Here is a 15,192-nt window from a genome sequence, read left to right as displayed (position 1 = left end):
CTCTTTGAGGATATGAACTATTTTGGAGTTTATCTTTGTATCCCTAGCACCTACTACAGTACCTGCCATAGAGCAGGAGCTTTATAAAAGCTTGTAGATTGATATATAATGAACCTTTTCGAAGTAATCAAGCATCTTTTTACTTCTTTAGGAAGTAAACCATATTTCTTCTTTTGCATCTTTTCATAGGCCCAATACAGACTATAGTGTTATTTGCTTGCTGTGGACCCTCAATATATCTTGTTCACAGACTTGCTATTGGGGATTCAAATTTTCAGGATGTATAGGGAAAGAGGAGACAACAGCTACTGGATTGTGTGAATTTGACATGAATGGTGAAATATAGAGCCCTTTACCTATACAAAAACCTATAGTATAATGTCTGGCTAGCTCTCTGGAGGGCCTCAGGATCAGTCAGAGTCAGTATCAGTCAAAGTCCTTGGTCTTTAGGAAGAGAAGTGAAGGAGGCAGGCAAGCTTTCACGAGGCTCATCAAAGATGAATCCTGGACTTTGGTGTCTAGAGCCTGAAGTGTTCCCTGCTGAGCTCTCTGAGGCAGAGAGACTCTGACTCTCTCCCTCAGCCCTCCAGTCCTTCCCTACAATTACCTCACCATATCACATTCAGCAGGTGCCAATCCTGAGGTGAGAAGAGCTATCACATCACCATATCATCTAAGTATATGTTTATAGAACCATTATCTCACATTTAGTAGGTACTTAGCCTTAAGTACTCTGCTGTTCTGATTCAAGTACACCTTTTCAGAGTTCCAGCCGTCTGCATTGTTCCAGCCCTCTACATTATAGAATAAAAATAATGATCATGTAGTGATAATACTGGTTCCCTCATATATTCAATCTTTCCCTCTTTAACATGCAATTCTAGATTTATTCACTCACTTGATAGGCTGACTAGTATTAAGTGGAATGTGGATAGGGATAAGGAATATAATATTTTGAAAAATGATGTTTGGACTTTAAATCTCAAATTTTATCCTCCAACTTTTAGCTTTGTGTTGCATAGAAAATTCCTAGCCCAGCAATGAGTAACTGTTTAAAACCCTTTGGTAGAAGAGTTCAGAGCTATAAAAATCCCATTTCATACCAGAAACTTCTAAAAGGAGTATCTTTTTTAGAACAAAGTATTAAAAATATTTAAGCTGTTTTAACTATTTGATTTGGCGAACACTTAAGTTTCTTCTGTGTACAAAGCCCTGATTTAGGCCCTGTTTTAGGAACTAAGAATATAAGACTGAACCATTAGAATGCTGTCTAAATACATCTTTCCACCTCTACTCTCTGGCCCCATTCAATATCTTCTTGACACCATTGTCGGAATAAGCCCCATTCAATATGTTCTTAACACTACTGTCAAAATAATCTTTCTTACACATAGATGTGATCATAATCCTAATGTTATCACTTCAGGCACATTAGAATATATACTTCTTAAGGGCTGGGCCTTTTTTTAAAAAATTATTTTTTTAGATCTTCAACATTTAACACAGTGACTGGGACATGGTAAGCCTTAATAAATACTTGCTAAAGGGCTGATTGGTCTTATTATTCCCTTGCTTAACAATCTCACTTTCCTCCATATAGTCTATGCCACAGACAACTACAGAAGTAGCTAGGTTAGAAGGCCAGTCTGGAGTCAGAGAGACTAATCTTCCTGTGTTCAAATCTGGCCTCAGACATTTACTATATGTATGACTCTGGGCATGTCACTTAGCTCCCTTTCCCTTGGTTTCCTTATCTGTAAAATAAGCTGGAGAAGGAAATGGTAAACTACTCTAGTATCTTTGCAAGAAAACTCAAAATGGGGTCACAGAGTCAAACATGATTGAAATGACTGAACAATAATAACAGCAAAGGACTAACTACTCCAAATATCCTATTTTCATAATTCTTTGTTTTTTTTTTTTTTTTTTTGGTTGTTCCCTATGCTTGGCATGCACTTCCACCTTGTCTTCATTTGTTGAATTCTTACTCATTTAAAGTTTACATCAAAAGCTACTTCTTCAAGAAAAACAACTGTTCTTACATTTTACATTGTGCTTTGTTTTGCTTCACATGATTATATTTTCATGTAATCTACATCTTCTTGGTCATTACAATGCTAAGTCTTATGGTTTTGAGTCATCGTCATTTTCACTTCCTCTGTGTAGGAACCATGGACTCTGCTCCTAGAGTCGGATTCAGACCTCACTTCCTGTCTACTTTCTCCACCTAGTTCCTCCTTTATGTATATAATCTTCTTCCTTTAGAATGTAAGCTTCTTATGGCCCTCCCTCACTTAAATCCAGTTTACATGCATTTCATGGCATTACCACCTCTGATGTAATGGTCCTCTTAGAAAAGGAAGGAGAAATAACGTCCTCCTTGTGGCTAAGGAATATCTTGTTTGCTTGCCCTTGAATCCTCAGCACTTACTATAATGCCTGACATGTAGCAAGTTCTTAATAAATATTTAATAAATGCTTAATAAATATCAAAGCATTTTGATTTAAATATCTGTTTGTCTACCTAAATGTCTATCTAATCTATCTGTGTTTATAGAATTTCCTCTGCTACACTTTGAGCACCATTGGAGAAAGGACTGTCTTAGCTAGACTTCATGCCTTCTTTGACATTTAGCATAGCACTTAGTAAGTGGTAGGCACTTAATGCATGTTTATTGAATGAAAAAAATGAATGAGCAAATTGGTCTTTGAATGTAGCCACTGCTTGGTTTGATTACCATGTTCCTTTTCCTGGTCACTAGCATGAAATATGATCTCACCCCATCCTAAGTATCCCTCATTTTGCCTTGCTTTTGATGTTGACCTATGCTTAACATATTTTTAGGCCCCTATATTTAGATATAAACTTTGCCCAGTCTAACTATTAATTCTGTAGTTTTTGTCTGAACCAATTATTAAGTCTGCTGTAAAAGACATTGGTTTTTAAATTATTCTGTTTTAAATACAAGAAAGAAAGAACTGTAGGGAAAAGAATATAAGTGGGAAAATATTTAAGAACTCATCAATTTTGCTTATCAATCTTTGGTTGGGGATGGGGATATATGAAGGGTAATGTCAAATGTTCGAGTTTTCTCTTCTGTAACTATTGCTATAAGCCTAGGATTTACATTTGGTAATTGGCTAAAACACAACTATTTCATTCTGCCTTCCCATTCTCCCACTTAGTTACACTTAAGAATATTCTTATTTTTTCTAGATTCAGTTGACTTCCAAAAGAGTTGAAAATGATATTGTGTTTGGGTAATATACCAGAGCCAGTCCTGTAGCTGCCTAACTGAAGCACTTGACTAGGATTTAATAGTGGCTCAGCTGGAAATATTACACATAGATCTGTGTTTTAACTTTAGATCAATGCTTGTCTTTGTCTATTTAAATGTAGAAACATCTTCAAGGCAAGTTAACCAGTAAATGGGACATTACCTTCTGAGTTCCCAGACTGGGAGGATGGAGAATAGTGGTATTGGTGGTATTAATTGTAAAGGGCTGAAACTCTGAGTAGATGCACTGGAATCCGACAATGGAGCACTTAAGGCTATTACTGATTGGTCAATACTCTATTAACATATGCTTAGAAAATGGTCCTTCCCACTATTCTGTGCTGGCTCAATATTTTGGTGTATACAGATAATTGTAGGAGGGATTAGAAGGTGGAGTAAAACAAGCCAGAGTCACTTTTGCAGTGGAGGAGGAGAAGGGAGGTTGTGGAGAGCTTGTGTCCATTTTCCTTCACTTCTACCCCTAAAGACCAAGAATAAAGATCAAGGATTTTTGCTTATTCTGACTCCGGCTGATTCTAAGGCATCCAGGGTGCTAACTCAGTTTTCACAATGAATAGACAGAAGAAATAGCTTTGGAAGAGATTGAAATCTAGCAGGAGACTTAAATTTAGAATGCTTTATGGCTAAAATAGCAAACAAACATTTATTAAGCAACATAGTAGATAAGTAAGGTGTATACGCGTATACTTGAGAAATCTCATTTTAATGTTTCTGTTTAATTAGATTTATTTGATTATATTCTATTCACTAGAATATGATTATATTATATATTCAGCAAAAAGTAACAGTTTATAAGACAGTTGTGTCATTGATACAAGCTTAATTAATTCTTCAGTATTTTAAAAATTATCTTTGTGAATGCTAACTTTATATGTGACATACACTGATAATAAGTTATCTAAAGTCATGTTTATGTTTTTTGTTTACCAAGTATTATTTATTATTATTATTATTTATTTGGTCATTTGGTATGTGTTATCATATTGTTGTCTATTAATTATAAAGATTCATTATCATCTATGGTTTTTTCAAGCAGTAGATCTGATAATCCAGTAATAATGGCTTACATTATTAGCATTGTATTTTTAATGGTGCCTTCTACCTGTAAGCTAATTTTAATGCTGATATGAAAATATGCTAAGCACCATTTAATTTTATTGCTACTTTGGAATATAAAGAATCATAAAAAATAAACAAACAAAAAAGCTGCTTATCTAAATCACCACTTCCGTTATTTTCCCATAATTTCATAAAGAATTAGAGGATTATCAGAATTAGAAAGGATTTCAGAAGTTCAACTCATAATTGAACAAAATTTCATGTACAACATCCTTGGAAAGTGGTGATTTAGCTTTTGCTTGAGGAATTTCACTGAAATGAAATCCATGATTTCCGTAAGCAGCCTAGTCTATGACAGCTCTGATGATTACATTATGAAATACTAAATAGTTTATTTACCTCTACACTTTCCATTTATTACTCGTGGAACCAAGAATGTTCCAAATAGCCTTCCATTCGTCTATCTTCTTCTTTTCTCTCTCTCTCTCCTGATTTTATTTTTGTCCTTTAAACATCTTGGGAATATTAGTGTATAAAATGGACTATAATTTATCATTTTCATTACATGACTGCCATCACTCACTCTCTCTCATATGGTGTCATGTTGGGTGCCAGCAGTGCCCATAAGCTTTTTCAACTAGCTGCTTAGTATTCAGGGATTGCCTTTATCTGTATCAGAAACTTAGGTTGCAGGCTTCTGTCTTCCATATCCCCACCTCCGGCAGATGTTCTTGCCAAATTGAATTGTACCATTTCAATTCAGTTATGATGATATCATAGAAGATGGGGATTATGTCAGCTGTTCATGTCTGAAATACCTACAATTGTCTAAGGTAAAGGAGGAAGAGATTTATACTCTCCTACCACGATCCCTTCAGCTTCCATTGAGCATTTAAATAAGGTCCTCTATTAGATCAATCCATTTCCATTATCTATTGTCTCACAATTCTCTTCCCTTCTATGGCTAAATTCTTTGAGAAGGTCATCTATAATTAATGCCCTAGGTTTGTTTTACCTCTTATTCTCTTCTTAACACTTTATAGTCTGACTTCTGATTTCATCATTTAACTGAAACGGCTCTCTGAAATTTCTAATGATATTTAATTGTCAAAACTAATGGCCTTATTTCAGTCCTCATTCTTCTTGACCTATTTGAAGCCTGTGATATCATTAACCACTCTCTTGTTCTTGGAACATTTTTCTCTCTAAGGTTCTGTGACACTACTCTTTCTTCTGTCTGAATGAATATTCTCAATCTGCTTTGTTAGTCTTAGGTTATACCTGCTAACAGTGGGTGTCCTGGCTTCTGTTCTGGACCTTCTCCTTCTATACAGGATGTTACAAAAATCATAGTGCAATTTCAGAAGAATAAATGCTAAAAATTAACAAACATTGAAAGGTTGATAATTTAAAATTTTAAAATATTAATTCAACATAGCCATCATGTTGTGCTATTATACATTTTATGTGATTTTGGAACTTTGTAAAACTTTTCATCATTTGTTGTTTATTCACTGAAAGGATTACAACTGGAGTCCTATCCTTAGGATCATCCAAAATATAAGGTTTTGGTGCCCACATGACAGCTTTAATATGACCTCACATGAAAAAGAAATAATAGAAATGGCCAAGCAAAATGACCTCTTTTATTAATCCACATGACTGAGAAAGTATAATCCAGAAACTATCACATATGCAGTGCATAATAAAAAATTGCCCTATCTTGTTAAAAACCATTTAAAAATTTATTCATAATTGTAAAACTAAATATGCTTAAAGCAATTTAAATAATTAAGCTTTGAAATGACTTTTGGTAAATTTGGTATTTATAATTTTGAAATGATTAAATCTTAAAATTACATTAAAACTTTTGGTACATACTGTGTTATTTCATTTGATTATTTCATTAGCTTTCATGGATTCAATTACCTCTATGCTTATGACTCAAATCTATTTATTCAACTTTAATCTGACCTGCAGTCTTAGGTTCTTATTAGACATTGGGAATTGGATGTCCAATATTAGACATCTCTAACCGAGTTCCCTCCTCTTACCCAATATGGAATTTTTTACTAAGTCCTGTGGATTCTACTTTTGTAAAATTTGTTGTATACTTCTCCTTATTTCCTTTGACATTTTTACCAGTTGCAAGTCTCAGTTAAAATATCTTCTATATGAAAACTTTTCCATTTCCCTCTAATGCTAGTCTTTCTCTGTTGATTATCTTTTATTTATTATACATGTATGTTTTTACATACACATGCATGTATATACATGTATACACATTTGTATATACCTATATGATGTGTCTGTAAATATCTTGTTTGGACATAATTATTTGTATGTTGTCTTTTCCCATTAAACTGAATTTCTTAAGAGGAAAAACTATCTTTTCTCTTTCTTTTTATCCATAGCACTTAGCATAGTGCTTGGAAAATATGAACACTTAATAAATGATTATTGACTGGTAAAGATCAAGACTATAAACAGAATGAATTCCTTAATGACTAAATAGACATGAAAAGATAAAAAAATTTAAGCAATAGATATTGTTGAGAAATATAAGATATGCTTCTCACAAGAACCTCAGCACAGAAGATGAAGGGAATGAAGGAACAAGCATCCATTAAGTATCTGCTATGTTCCAGGCACTATGTTAAGTACACATTACAGATATATTATCTCATTGGATGTTCATAATAATGAGGGAGATATCAAGAAACCAAGTACCATTGTGGAGGAGAGACAATCCACAAATTAAAGCCACAAAGTGGAGATATGACAAAGAAGACAGACCAACTATTTTGAATCAGTACAGTCCAAGTAGCACATCTCATTTTTTCCCTCCATAAAAATCTCAGAGGCTAGTTTGTTTAGGATCCTCTATTCCTTAGGCAGCATGGCTTCTGAAAATATGTGTGTGGAGAGAGAGAGAGACAGAGAGACACACAGAAATAGAACAAGTAACAGAGACAGACACAGAGAGACAGAGAGACAGAGAGAGACAGAGACAAAGACAGAGAAAAAGAGAGAGAGATGAAGACACAGACAGTTATCCCCTTTTCTCTTCCCCCCCCCAACAGAATTTTGATCAAGAACTCTCTAGAAATCTACTTTTCTCAGATACCAGTAACAACTCATAAGGTATGGATTCTGGCTATTAAATTGCAGAATACCCAGAACCATTCACTATAGATCTTCCAATAATGGGAAGAAGAAAAACAACAAATCTCATGGGTTCATAACCTTGAGCTCAGGATTATTGATATCCTGTCTCTCAGAGAAGTCTGGAACCATGTTTATCTAGGCAAAATTACTTTTACAGATAACTTACTGTTTATGTAGATGGTATCATAGACATTTTCTGCTTCATATCTACAATGTACTTGATATAAGAAAGAAAGATGTCATTCATTTAGGCTTACTCCGTGGCCAGATATGTTGGGGGAGTTGGCAATCATTTCTTGAAACATTTGTAGCAAACTTGAATCTTTCCTTTGTAGATAGACTTATCTGTTTCCTGTTCTGTAAAGACTCACAATTGCCCTGAATGATTTTTTAAATTAGAAACAAAACCACTACTGATTTATAGAACCAGATTATAGTTGTAAGAGAAATAATTAAATCTGAGTAGACTCTGTCCTACACATGAAAAAAAAAATCCACAACCTGCCCTGCCTTTTTTTTTTTCTGCTAATACATAGACTCAATAATACTATTATTGGTAAAAAAAAAATCTGTAGCCTGCAGATTTTCTTTATTTCCTTAATTTCCTTAATTAAGTTGATTAATTAATGACCTTAATTTCGATCATTATTTTGTTTTTTTTTTTTTTTGACCTTGAATTGTTTGTGATTTTAATTCTTCTCAGGTCCCATAATTTTCAGTAATGTAGGATCACCACCAAGACAATATTTTGCTGAAGTTTTTCTTCAGAAATTAATAGTTTTGGATGATTGAAAACATTATAGTTTCCAAGTTTGATTTGGTTGTGATGGGTAAAAGATGAAATGATTGAGGAAACAAAGGTTTGAGCTTCCACCCATATTGATTTATTAAACAATTTTGCCAGTTACATAACAGATCAGGTCCAGGAACCTTCAATTTGACACTGGACCCTGAATACAGGGGAAGAAAAAATGTTATGCATTAAAAGCAAACAACAGTATATAAACCAATATACAAGATTAGGTAAATCTGATTTCTAATTAGAGTAAAGATTAGGTGTTTCTGAGTTGGGAGAGAGATGAGTGAGTTTTGAGAATTGGGAAGGAGAAGAGTGCACAGGTGTTGTTATTCCCTAATAGCAGAAAAATAAGTGTCTCATTTCTCACAAGTGTCTATATTCAAAGGAAAATAGAAATAATAACTGTACTGACTAGCATGGGGCCAATTTTTAGATAAAACATATGAATTGCTTGAGATTTATACTTGTGAGAAAACTCCTTGCATCAGTCTTCAGATTTATATTTCTGGTAAGCATAATTTGGTCCTAGTTAAGGGATAAACAACAGGTATAGATGGTTCAGCTTCCCAGACATATAGGGGTACCTTTAAGACACAATAACATTTTCTCACAATTCCCATAATTGAATAAAGTTTTGTTTTCACAAGACAAGAAATTAGGATCTTAATTGAGTAGAAAGGCAACTGAGCTAGATCCAGAATTGAGTCACAAGAGAGTTCAATGTGGTCTACTTAATTCCCAACAATTCCTATATATTCCAATGTGGACCTACACAGTTCTGGGCCTGGTGCATCTTAAATTTGTAGTACTTGTTCAAGATATTTATCTAAATGTGTATAAACTTACTAGCAATCTCTTAATCATCCAAACTAAGGTTTTCATCTCAATCCTTATCCTCCTTGAGCTTTCTGCAAAATATGATACTCTTTTATCACCTCCTTTTTCCTACTTCCCACTTTCTTGGTTTTTGCTATACTTTTCTGTTTTTTTTTTTTTTTTTACCAACTTTTCTGATAATTCCTGATTAATGTTCTCAGATAATTCAGCATTTATGTCATACTGTGTGTGAATCATGTACTCTGAGGCTCTGGCCCACATAATCTTTTTTCTCTCTGTGTTTTCTTGTTGATTTATCCAACAACTATAGAGTCAATTTGACTTCTATGCAGATAACTCCTATAGTCTTGGTTTCTCCCTAAGCTCCCAATCTTGTATTACCAATTGTATTGGACAATCCCACCTGAATGTGTTGTAGATATCTCAAAGTAAATATTTCCCAAACAGAATCCTTTGTCTTTTCCCTCAAGCCGTCTTCTGAAATTCCCTATTGCTATTGACGATAATACCATCTAGTTACTTAGGTTCACAATCTTAGTAACATTTGGAACTCCTTATTCTTACTCATTTCACACAGTCAGTCAGTTGCTAAATCTTGTTGTTTCTATCTCTACATGTCTTGTACATGCATATCACTTCCCCTCAACTCACACAGCCACTATTTTACTTCAAGGTCTCATTACCCATTGCCTAGACTATTGCGTAGCATATGATTTAATCTCTCTGCCTTAAGCTTCTTCACACTCCATTCTAACTTCTACACAATAGCCAAAGTAATTTTCCTAAAGTTCAAATTGTTCATGCTTCCCATCTGCTTAACATACTTCAATGGCTCCATATAATGTCTTATTCAGTCATTTTTCAGTTGAGTCCAACTCTTTGTGATCCCTTTAGGGCTTCCATAAAAGACACTGGAGTGTTTTTCCATTTCCTTCTGCACCTCATTTTACAGTTGAGGAAACTGAATAAAATGTAAACTCTCTTTGACATTTCTATTTCTTCTCTACCCAGTTCCTTTCTATTTTTCTGGTTTTCTTATACAAGCCTTTTCTTTTTCATTACTCTGAGATTATTCTCTGTACTCTGGCATTCTGGCATACTGACCTCCTTAACATTCCAAACATACAACACTCCATCTTCTGTTATTGTGCTTTTGTTCTGGCTGTACTTCATGTCTCCAATGTACCTCCTTATCACTTCTTCTCTAGGAATCCACATTTTCCTTTAAATGTGCTCAAGTAACCTTCTATAACATGAAACCTATTCTACTATTCCTAACTGCCAGTGACTTCTCTCCTCAATTCATCTTCTATTAATTTTATATGTATTTTGCATATATTTTATATACATTTATGGAGATATATATTCTCTTTCCATTAAAATAAAAGCTTCTCATTTGAGTTTTGCCTTTGTTGTACTCCAGTGTTTGGTATTATGTTTGAAACATAATAAAAACTTAAATTCTTCCTGAAGATGCATGTAGCACAAATTCAGTTTCATGTATAATATTTTTCTATTCTGCATTGAATTTGGTAATACTAACTTGTATGTATTTTTAAGTTCAAAAGTAAAACAAATTTTAATGTCTATTGATTGGTTGATCCATTTATGAAACTTGTGAGATTAAGTTTTTAGATTTACACAGATGGGAGTATAATCTGGATATTATTCCAGCTGATCACTTTCTCTTTGTTTTGTTATGGTCTTACCTGGAGAGTACTTAGAGCAAATCTCCAAATATAGCTAGTACCTAGACCGCCAAAATTATGGATAGTAGGATTCTTAGCTTTTAGCACTCAAAATATGCTTGTACATTTTGGGTACAGGTTACAGAAAATCAATAAAGAACATAGTCCATAGCGACAACCCAATTGTGCTTCTTTTCCAGTGAGTCCTACTTTCCACTATGTTGTGAGCTTTTTCTTCTCAAAAAGCAGCCAGGTGATAAAAGTTCAGATCTTTTATTATCTCCAATATAGCCAGCCCGGTTAGCTTAGAGGTCTATCTCTCTGCTTGGTTCCAAGAGCTCTCTCTGAATGTCACCAAATCCAAAGGTTCTGTCCTTCAGCCTCTGCCTCTGCTTTCTTCAGCCTCCAGCCAGCTCCACTCTTCATGTCATTCCAGTGAAATTTCGACTTGTAGCTTCTTCACTCTGAAGAACTTCCTAGACTGGCCCATTGAAGCTCTATTTATGCTCAAGAGAGGGATTGTGGGTTTTCTCCCATAGTGCTCTCTGGCCCAAAGAGCTTCAAGGGAGGTGTGAACTCATTGAACTCCAATGAGTAAAGGTGTGAACACAAGCCTTGTATTAATTAGTTCTACTTAGTACCTTGTTTCAGGTTCTGCCCAAAACATCTTCTTGTAAGATTAGATCAACTCTAATTAGTTGGCAGTTAGTAAGGATTCCAACACCACTAAGGTTCTGAAACCAACTCAGGATTCTCTCCAGCTCAGTATCTCTCCATGGCTTCCCATAAAAGGAGAATTTGGGGTGATTAGGGTACTTTTCCCAATATTCTGATAAAAATTTTCTCTAAGAATGGAGCCTCCTTTCTTTCATCTTGTAAAGAATCTAGTGAGAAATCCCAATAAGTCTTGGGCATACCTTGGTGTAAATTTGTTTGCTGAGAATTTTGAAAAATAAAATCTCATTAGGAGGATTGGCCATTCTCCTGGCACCTTAGTTAATGAATGTCCTTTATGGCAGACTTGTGTCAACTCCAGAAATCTGGTCAGTTCCTGGAGTAAATATAATCCTCCTAAAGGAATAAACAAATATTCTCTTTGATGAACCTCTTGCAATAGAACATCCCTGTACCTGAGGGGGTGCTGCTCTGCCTCAAGGGTCACTTATCAAATGAGAATATGTAGCATAGTGCCTTCTTTGTTCTCAGCCTATAAAAACCCCTTAATGGAAAGGAACTTTGAGAATTCAGGTAGGAAACTTGGTGCCCCTTGCTTGCCTAATAGCCTCCCACTAGAGATTCTGAATAGGTTGTGATCTGGATTCTCCCAGCCAAGGAATTCAGATGTTAGTGTTTCCTCAGAGTGGTGATGATGTACATTGTATGTTGTGTGTTTGTTTCTTATATTGTTTCAAAAATCACCATGTTTGTTGATTGCGCATTACTTTTATGCTATGTTTCCTCTTTTCTTATATCTTGTTTAAATCAAGGTTCTGAGCAGTAATAAACTCGTACTCTCCCTCTTTAAGATTATGCCTCTTGAATGTGAATTTCAAACCTAAGTTAATCCTACACCAATTTACTAAATAATCCTATTTTCACTTGTTTCAGGATCTCTCCAGAAGAAAGGGTAGAGGAAAAAGAGGCCAAAAATGATCTGTTGGTTCTCTTCAATAAGTCAAAACAAAGAATTGGCTTTTTCCTAACACTGTCATAAATGCTTAAGATAATTAATTTATATTGGCTGCAGTTTCAATCAGTGACAACAATCCTCTAAGGGTTGTCAGGGGTGGTTCCAAACCAACCAGTTCATCTTTGGGGCAGCCACAATCACTGATTTTCAGTGAGGAGATTATTTTTTATCTTCAAGCTGCCAGTGGTTTTGTTCTTACTCTCCATGAGGAGATTCAATCTAAAGTTCCTAACAAAAATTCACAATTTTGTAAGTTTATCAAGCTAATAAGGAACTCCCTTAATGAATGAATGAATTTTAAAATGATTTATTAAGCACTTACTACATGCAAAGTACTGTTCTAAAAACTGGGAATATAGATAGAAAACAAGATAGTCTCTGTAGCTCACATTCTAATGGAGACAGCATATATCAGAATGTTTGTCTGGAAGTTATAGTGAAAGGCCATTTAGTCTTTAGTGTACAGCAACAAAGCAGATAGCAATGCATCTTTACTGTTATTTCCCCTGATAAAACCTGACAAAAATGAATTTAAAAATGAATACATTTTAAATGTTGAACTATTTGATAATATCAAGGACTTTGTTGAGGAAACTTCTTTTTCAGATCTTTAGTAGCTGTGGCTGTTACAAAGGCCAAGGCTTATCATTTATAGAAGCATCTGGCAGGTTACATCTACATAAGGGTCATTACCTCAATGATGGCTTCTGGGATTGAGTTGAAGCAGAATTGGTGTATTTGTATTTAAGTCACAAATCATTTGCATAGGTATTATGTGTATGTCAAAGAGAAAGAGAGAGAGAGAGAGAGAGAGAGAGAGAGAGACAGACAGAGAAACTGAGAGACACAGAGAGACAGAGTATGTGTGTATGTATGTGTATCTATCTACATAATAGAATCATCGATTTGGAGAATTGGAAAGGATCTAAATAGATATCTTGCCCAATCTATATCATAAAGCAACCTGTACTTTAACATATCTAACAAGTGTCCACATAGTTTGACTGCCTCTAACAAGGAGGAAGCTGATGCTTCTTGAAGCAGCCCTTTCTAGTTTTAGACAGTTGTAATTATTAAGAAAGCTTTCCTGACACCAAGCCAAAATTTCCCTTTGCAATTAAAATACCTTATTCCTGGTTCTCCCTTCTATGATCAAACTGAATAAGTCTAATTCTTCATTCATTAGCTAACTCTTCAAATAGGTAAACCATGTAGTCTGACACATACATATATACACATATATATGGCTTTGTACACAAAAACCCTCAATTTCTCATTATAAGTAGATGTTCTAAGTTCTTTGCTGGAGGAGTCTAATCTCTTATTGGTTCTACAAGCAGAAAAGGCTTTGTCTATTGATTTAAAAATGCAACATATTTAGAAAAGAATGAAAGAAATGGAACACATTTCTGTTGTCCTTGGACAAATACAAAATTGGTAAAGACTCATTAAGTTGATCTTTCTGTTCATGAATTTTTCCATTATAGCAACTCACGTGGGTCTACTAAAGCATAGAAGGGTTGGGACTGTATTAATGGAAGATGAATTTTCATCAGTGAAATCAGAGTTCCTTGAAATATTAAAGTGTAATTTATATGTATGGCAGCTACCCATCTAGGTAGGAATGTTGAACAATGTTATTTCTGTAATCATAATTGGTAAAATTTCAAATACTATTTTATATCTCTGAGGGAGATACCTTTTCAGAGGAGAACTTTCCATAGTTCATTTTTCTTCTACTGAGTTCAGAGTTTTCATATAAAATTGAACAGAAATGCTGTGATATTTAAAATGTTCTATATCTTTCAATCAATTAATTCCATCAATATAGTGGTTTACTATAAAAAGTTGTAAACGCTCAACTGTTTTCTTATCATGGTTTCCCAAGGATGCCCTTGATGGATGCATTGTTGCTAAGATTTCTGAATCCAAGCCAAATATCTTTTTCTAAATAGAGGAAATGGAAGCAATTTCAGCAGATACACTATAACTAGGTAGTACTAAAATGTATCTATTTTCCTATCTTATTGTTTGCTTCCCCTTACTAGTGCAAGTTAATAGAAGTATTGGTGACAAGCTATGCAACTCAAACTAATATCTACACCCTCAGTACCTACCACACACTAGAGAGATTACATAAGTGAATGAAATCCAATCTAACACCTTCATATCTCTTCACTTCTTTCTAATATCTTTGATGTTCTGCCAAAGTAATCAACTCCTTTGAGCTGATTCTAATGAAAAAGCACTCTTCATTTCAAATAATACTATACGCTCATATATTCTTAACACAACATAATAATTGATTTCTGCTTCTAATCCTTGTATAGATTTCTACTCTATGGCACCCTCTGTACCCTTTCATAAATGCCTTACAATTAATTGTTGCCTTTGATATCTTTTCCTGAAGTAGAGGAAACTCCGGAAGGTGATTTCCCTTCTTTGCAAAGAGCAGTATTATTCGTGCCCTCTTTTGGCCTCTCAGATCAACAACATCCCTGGACACTGTAGAAATAGTTTCTACTTTGGTAACAATAATCAATCACCATATTAATAGAGAAACCAAGTAATTTGAATGGACTCCTACCTCTATTAATTAGGATTCATTTATATTTTATTAACTCTATAAAAAACAAAAGGGAAAACATATTT

Source organism: Antechinus flavipes, chromosome 3, assembly GCF_016432865.1.
Source record: "Antechinus flavipes isolate AdamAnt ecotype Samford, QLD, Australia chromosome 3, AdamAnt_v2, whole genome shotgun sequence".
Classification (NCBI taxonomy): Eukaryota; Metazoa; Chordata; class Mammalia; order Dasyuromorphia; family Dasyuridae; genus Antechinus; species Antechinus flavipes.
This window is presented reverse-complemented; position numbering follows the sequence as displayed.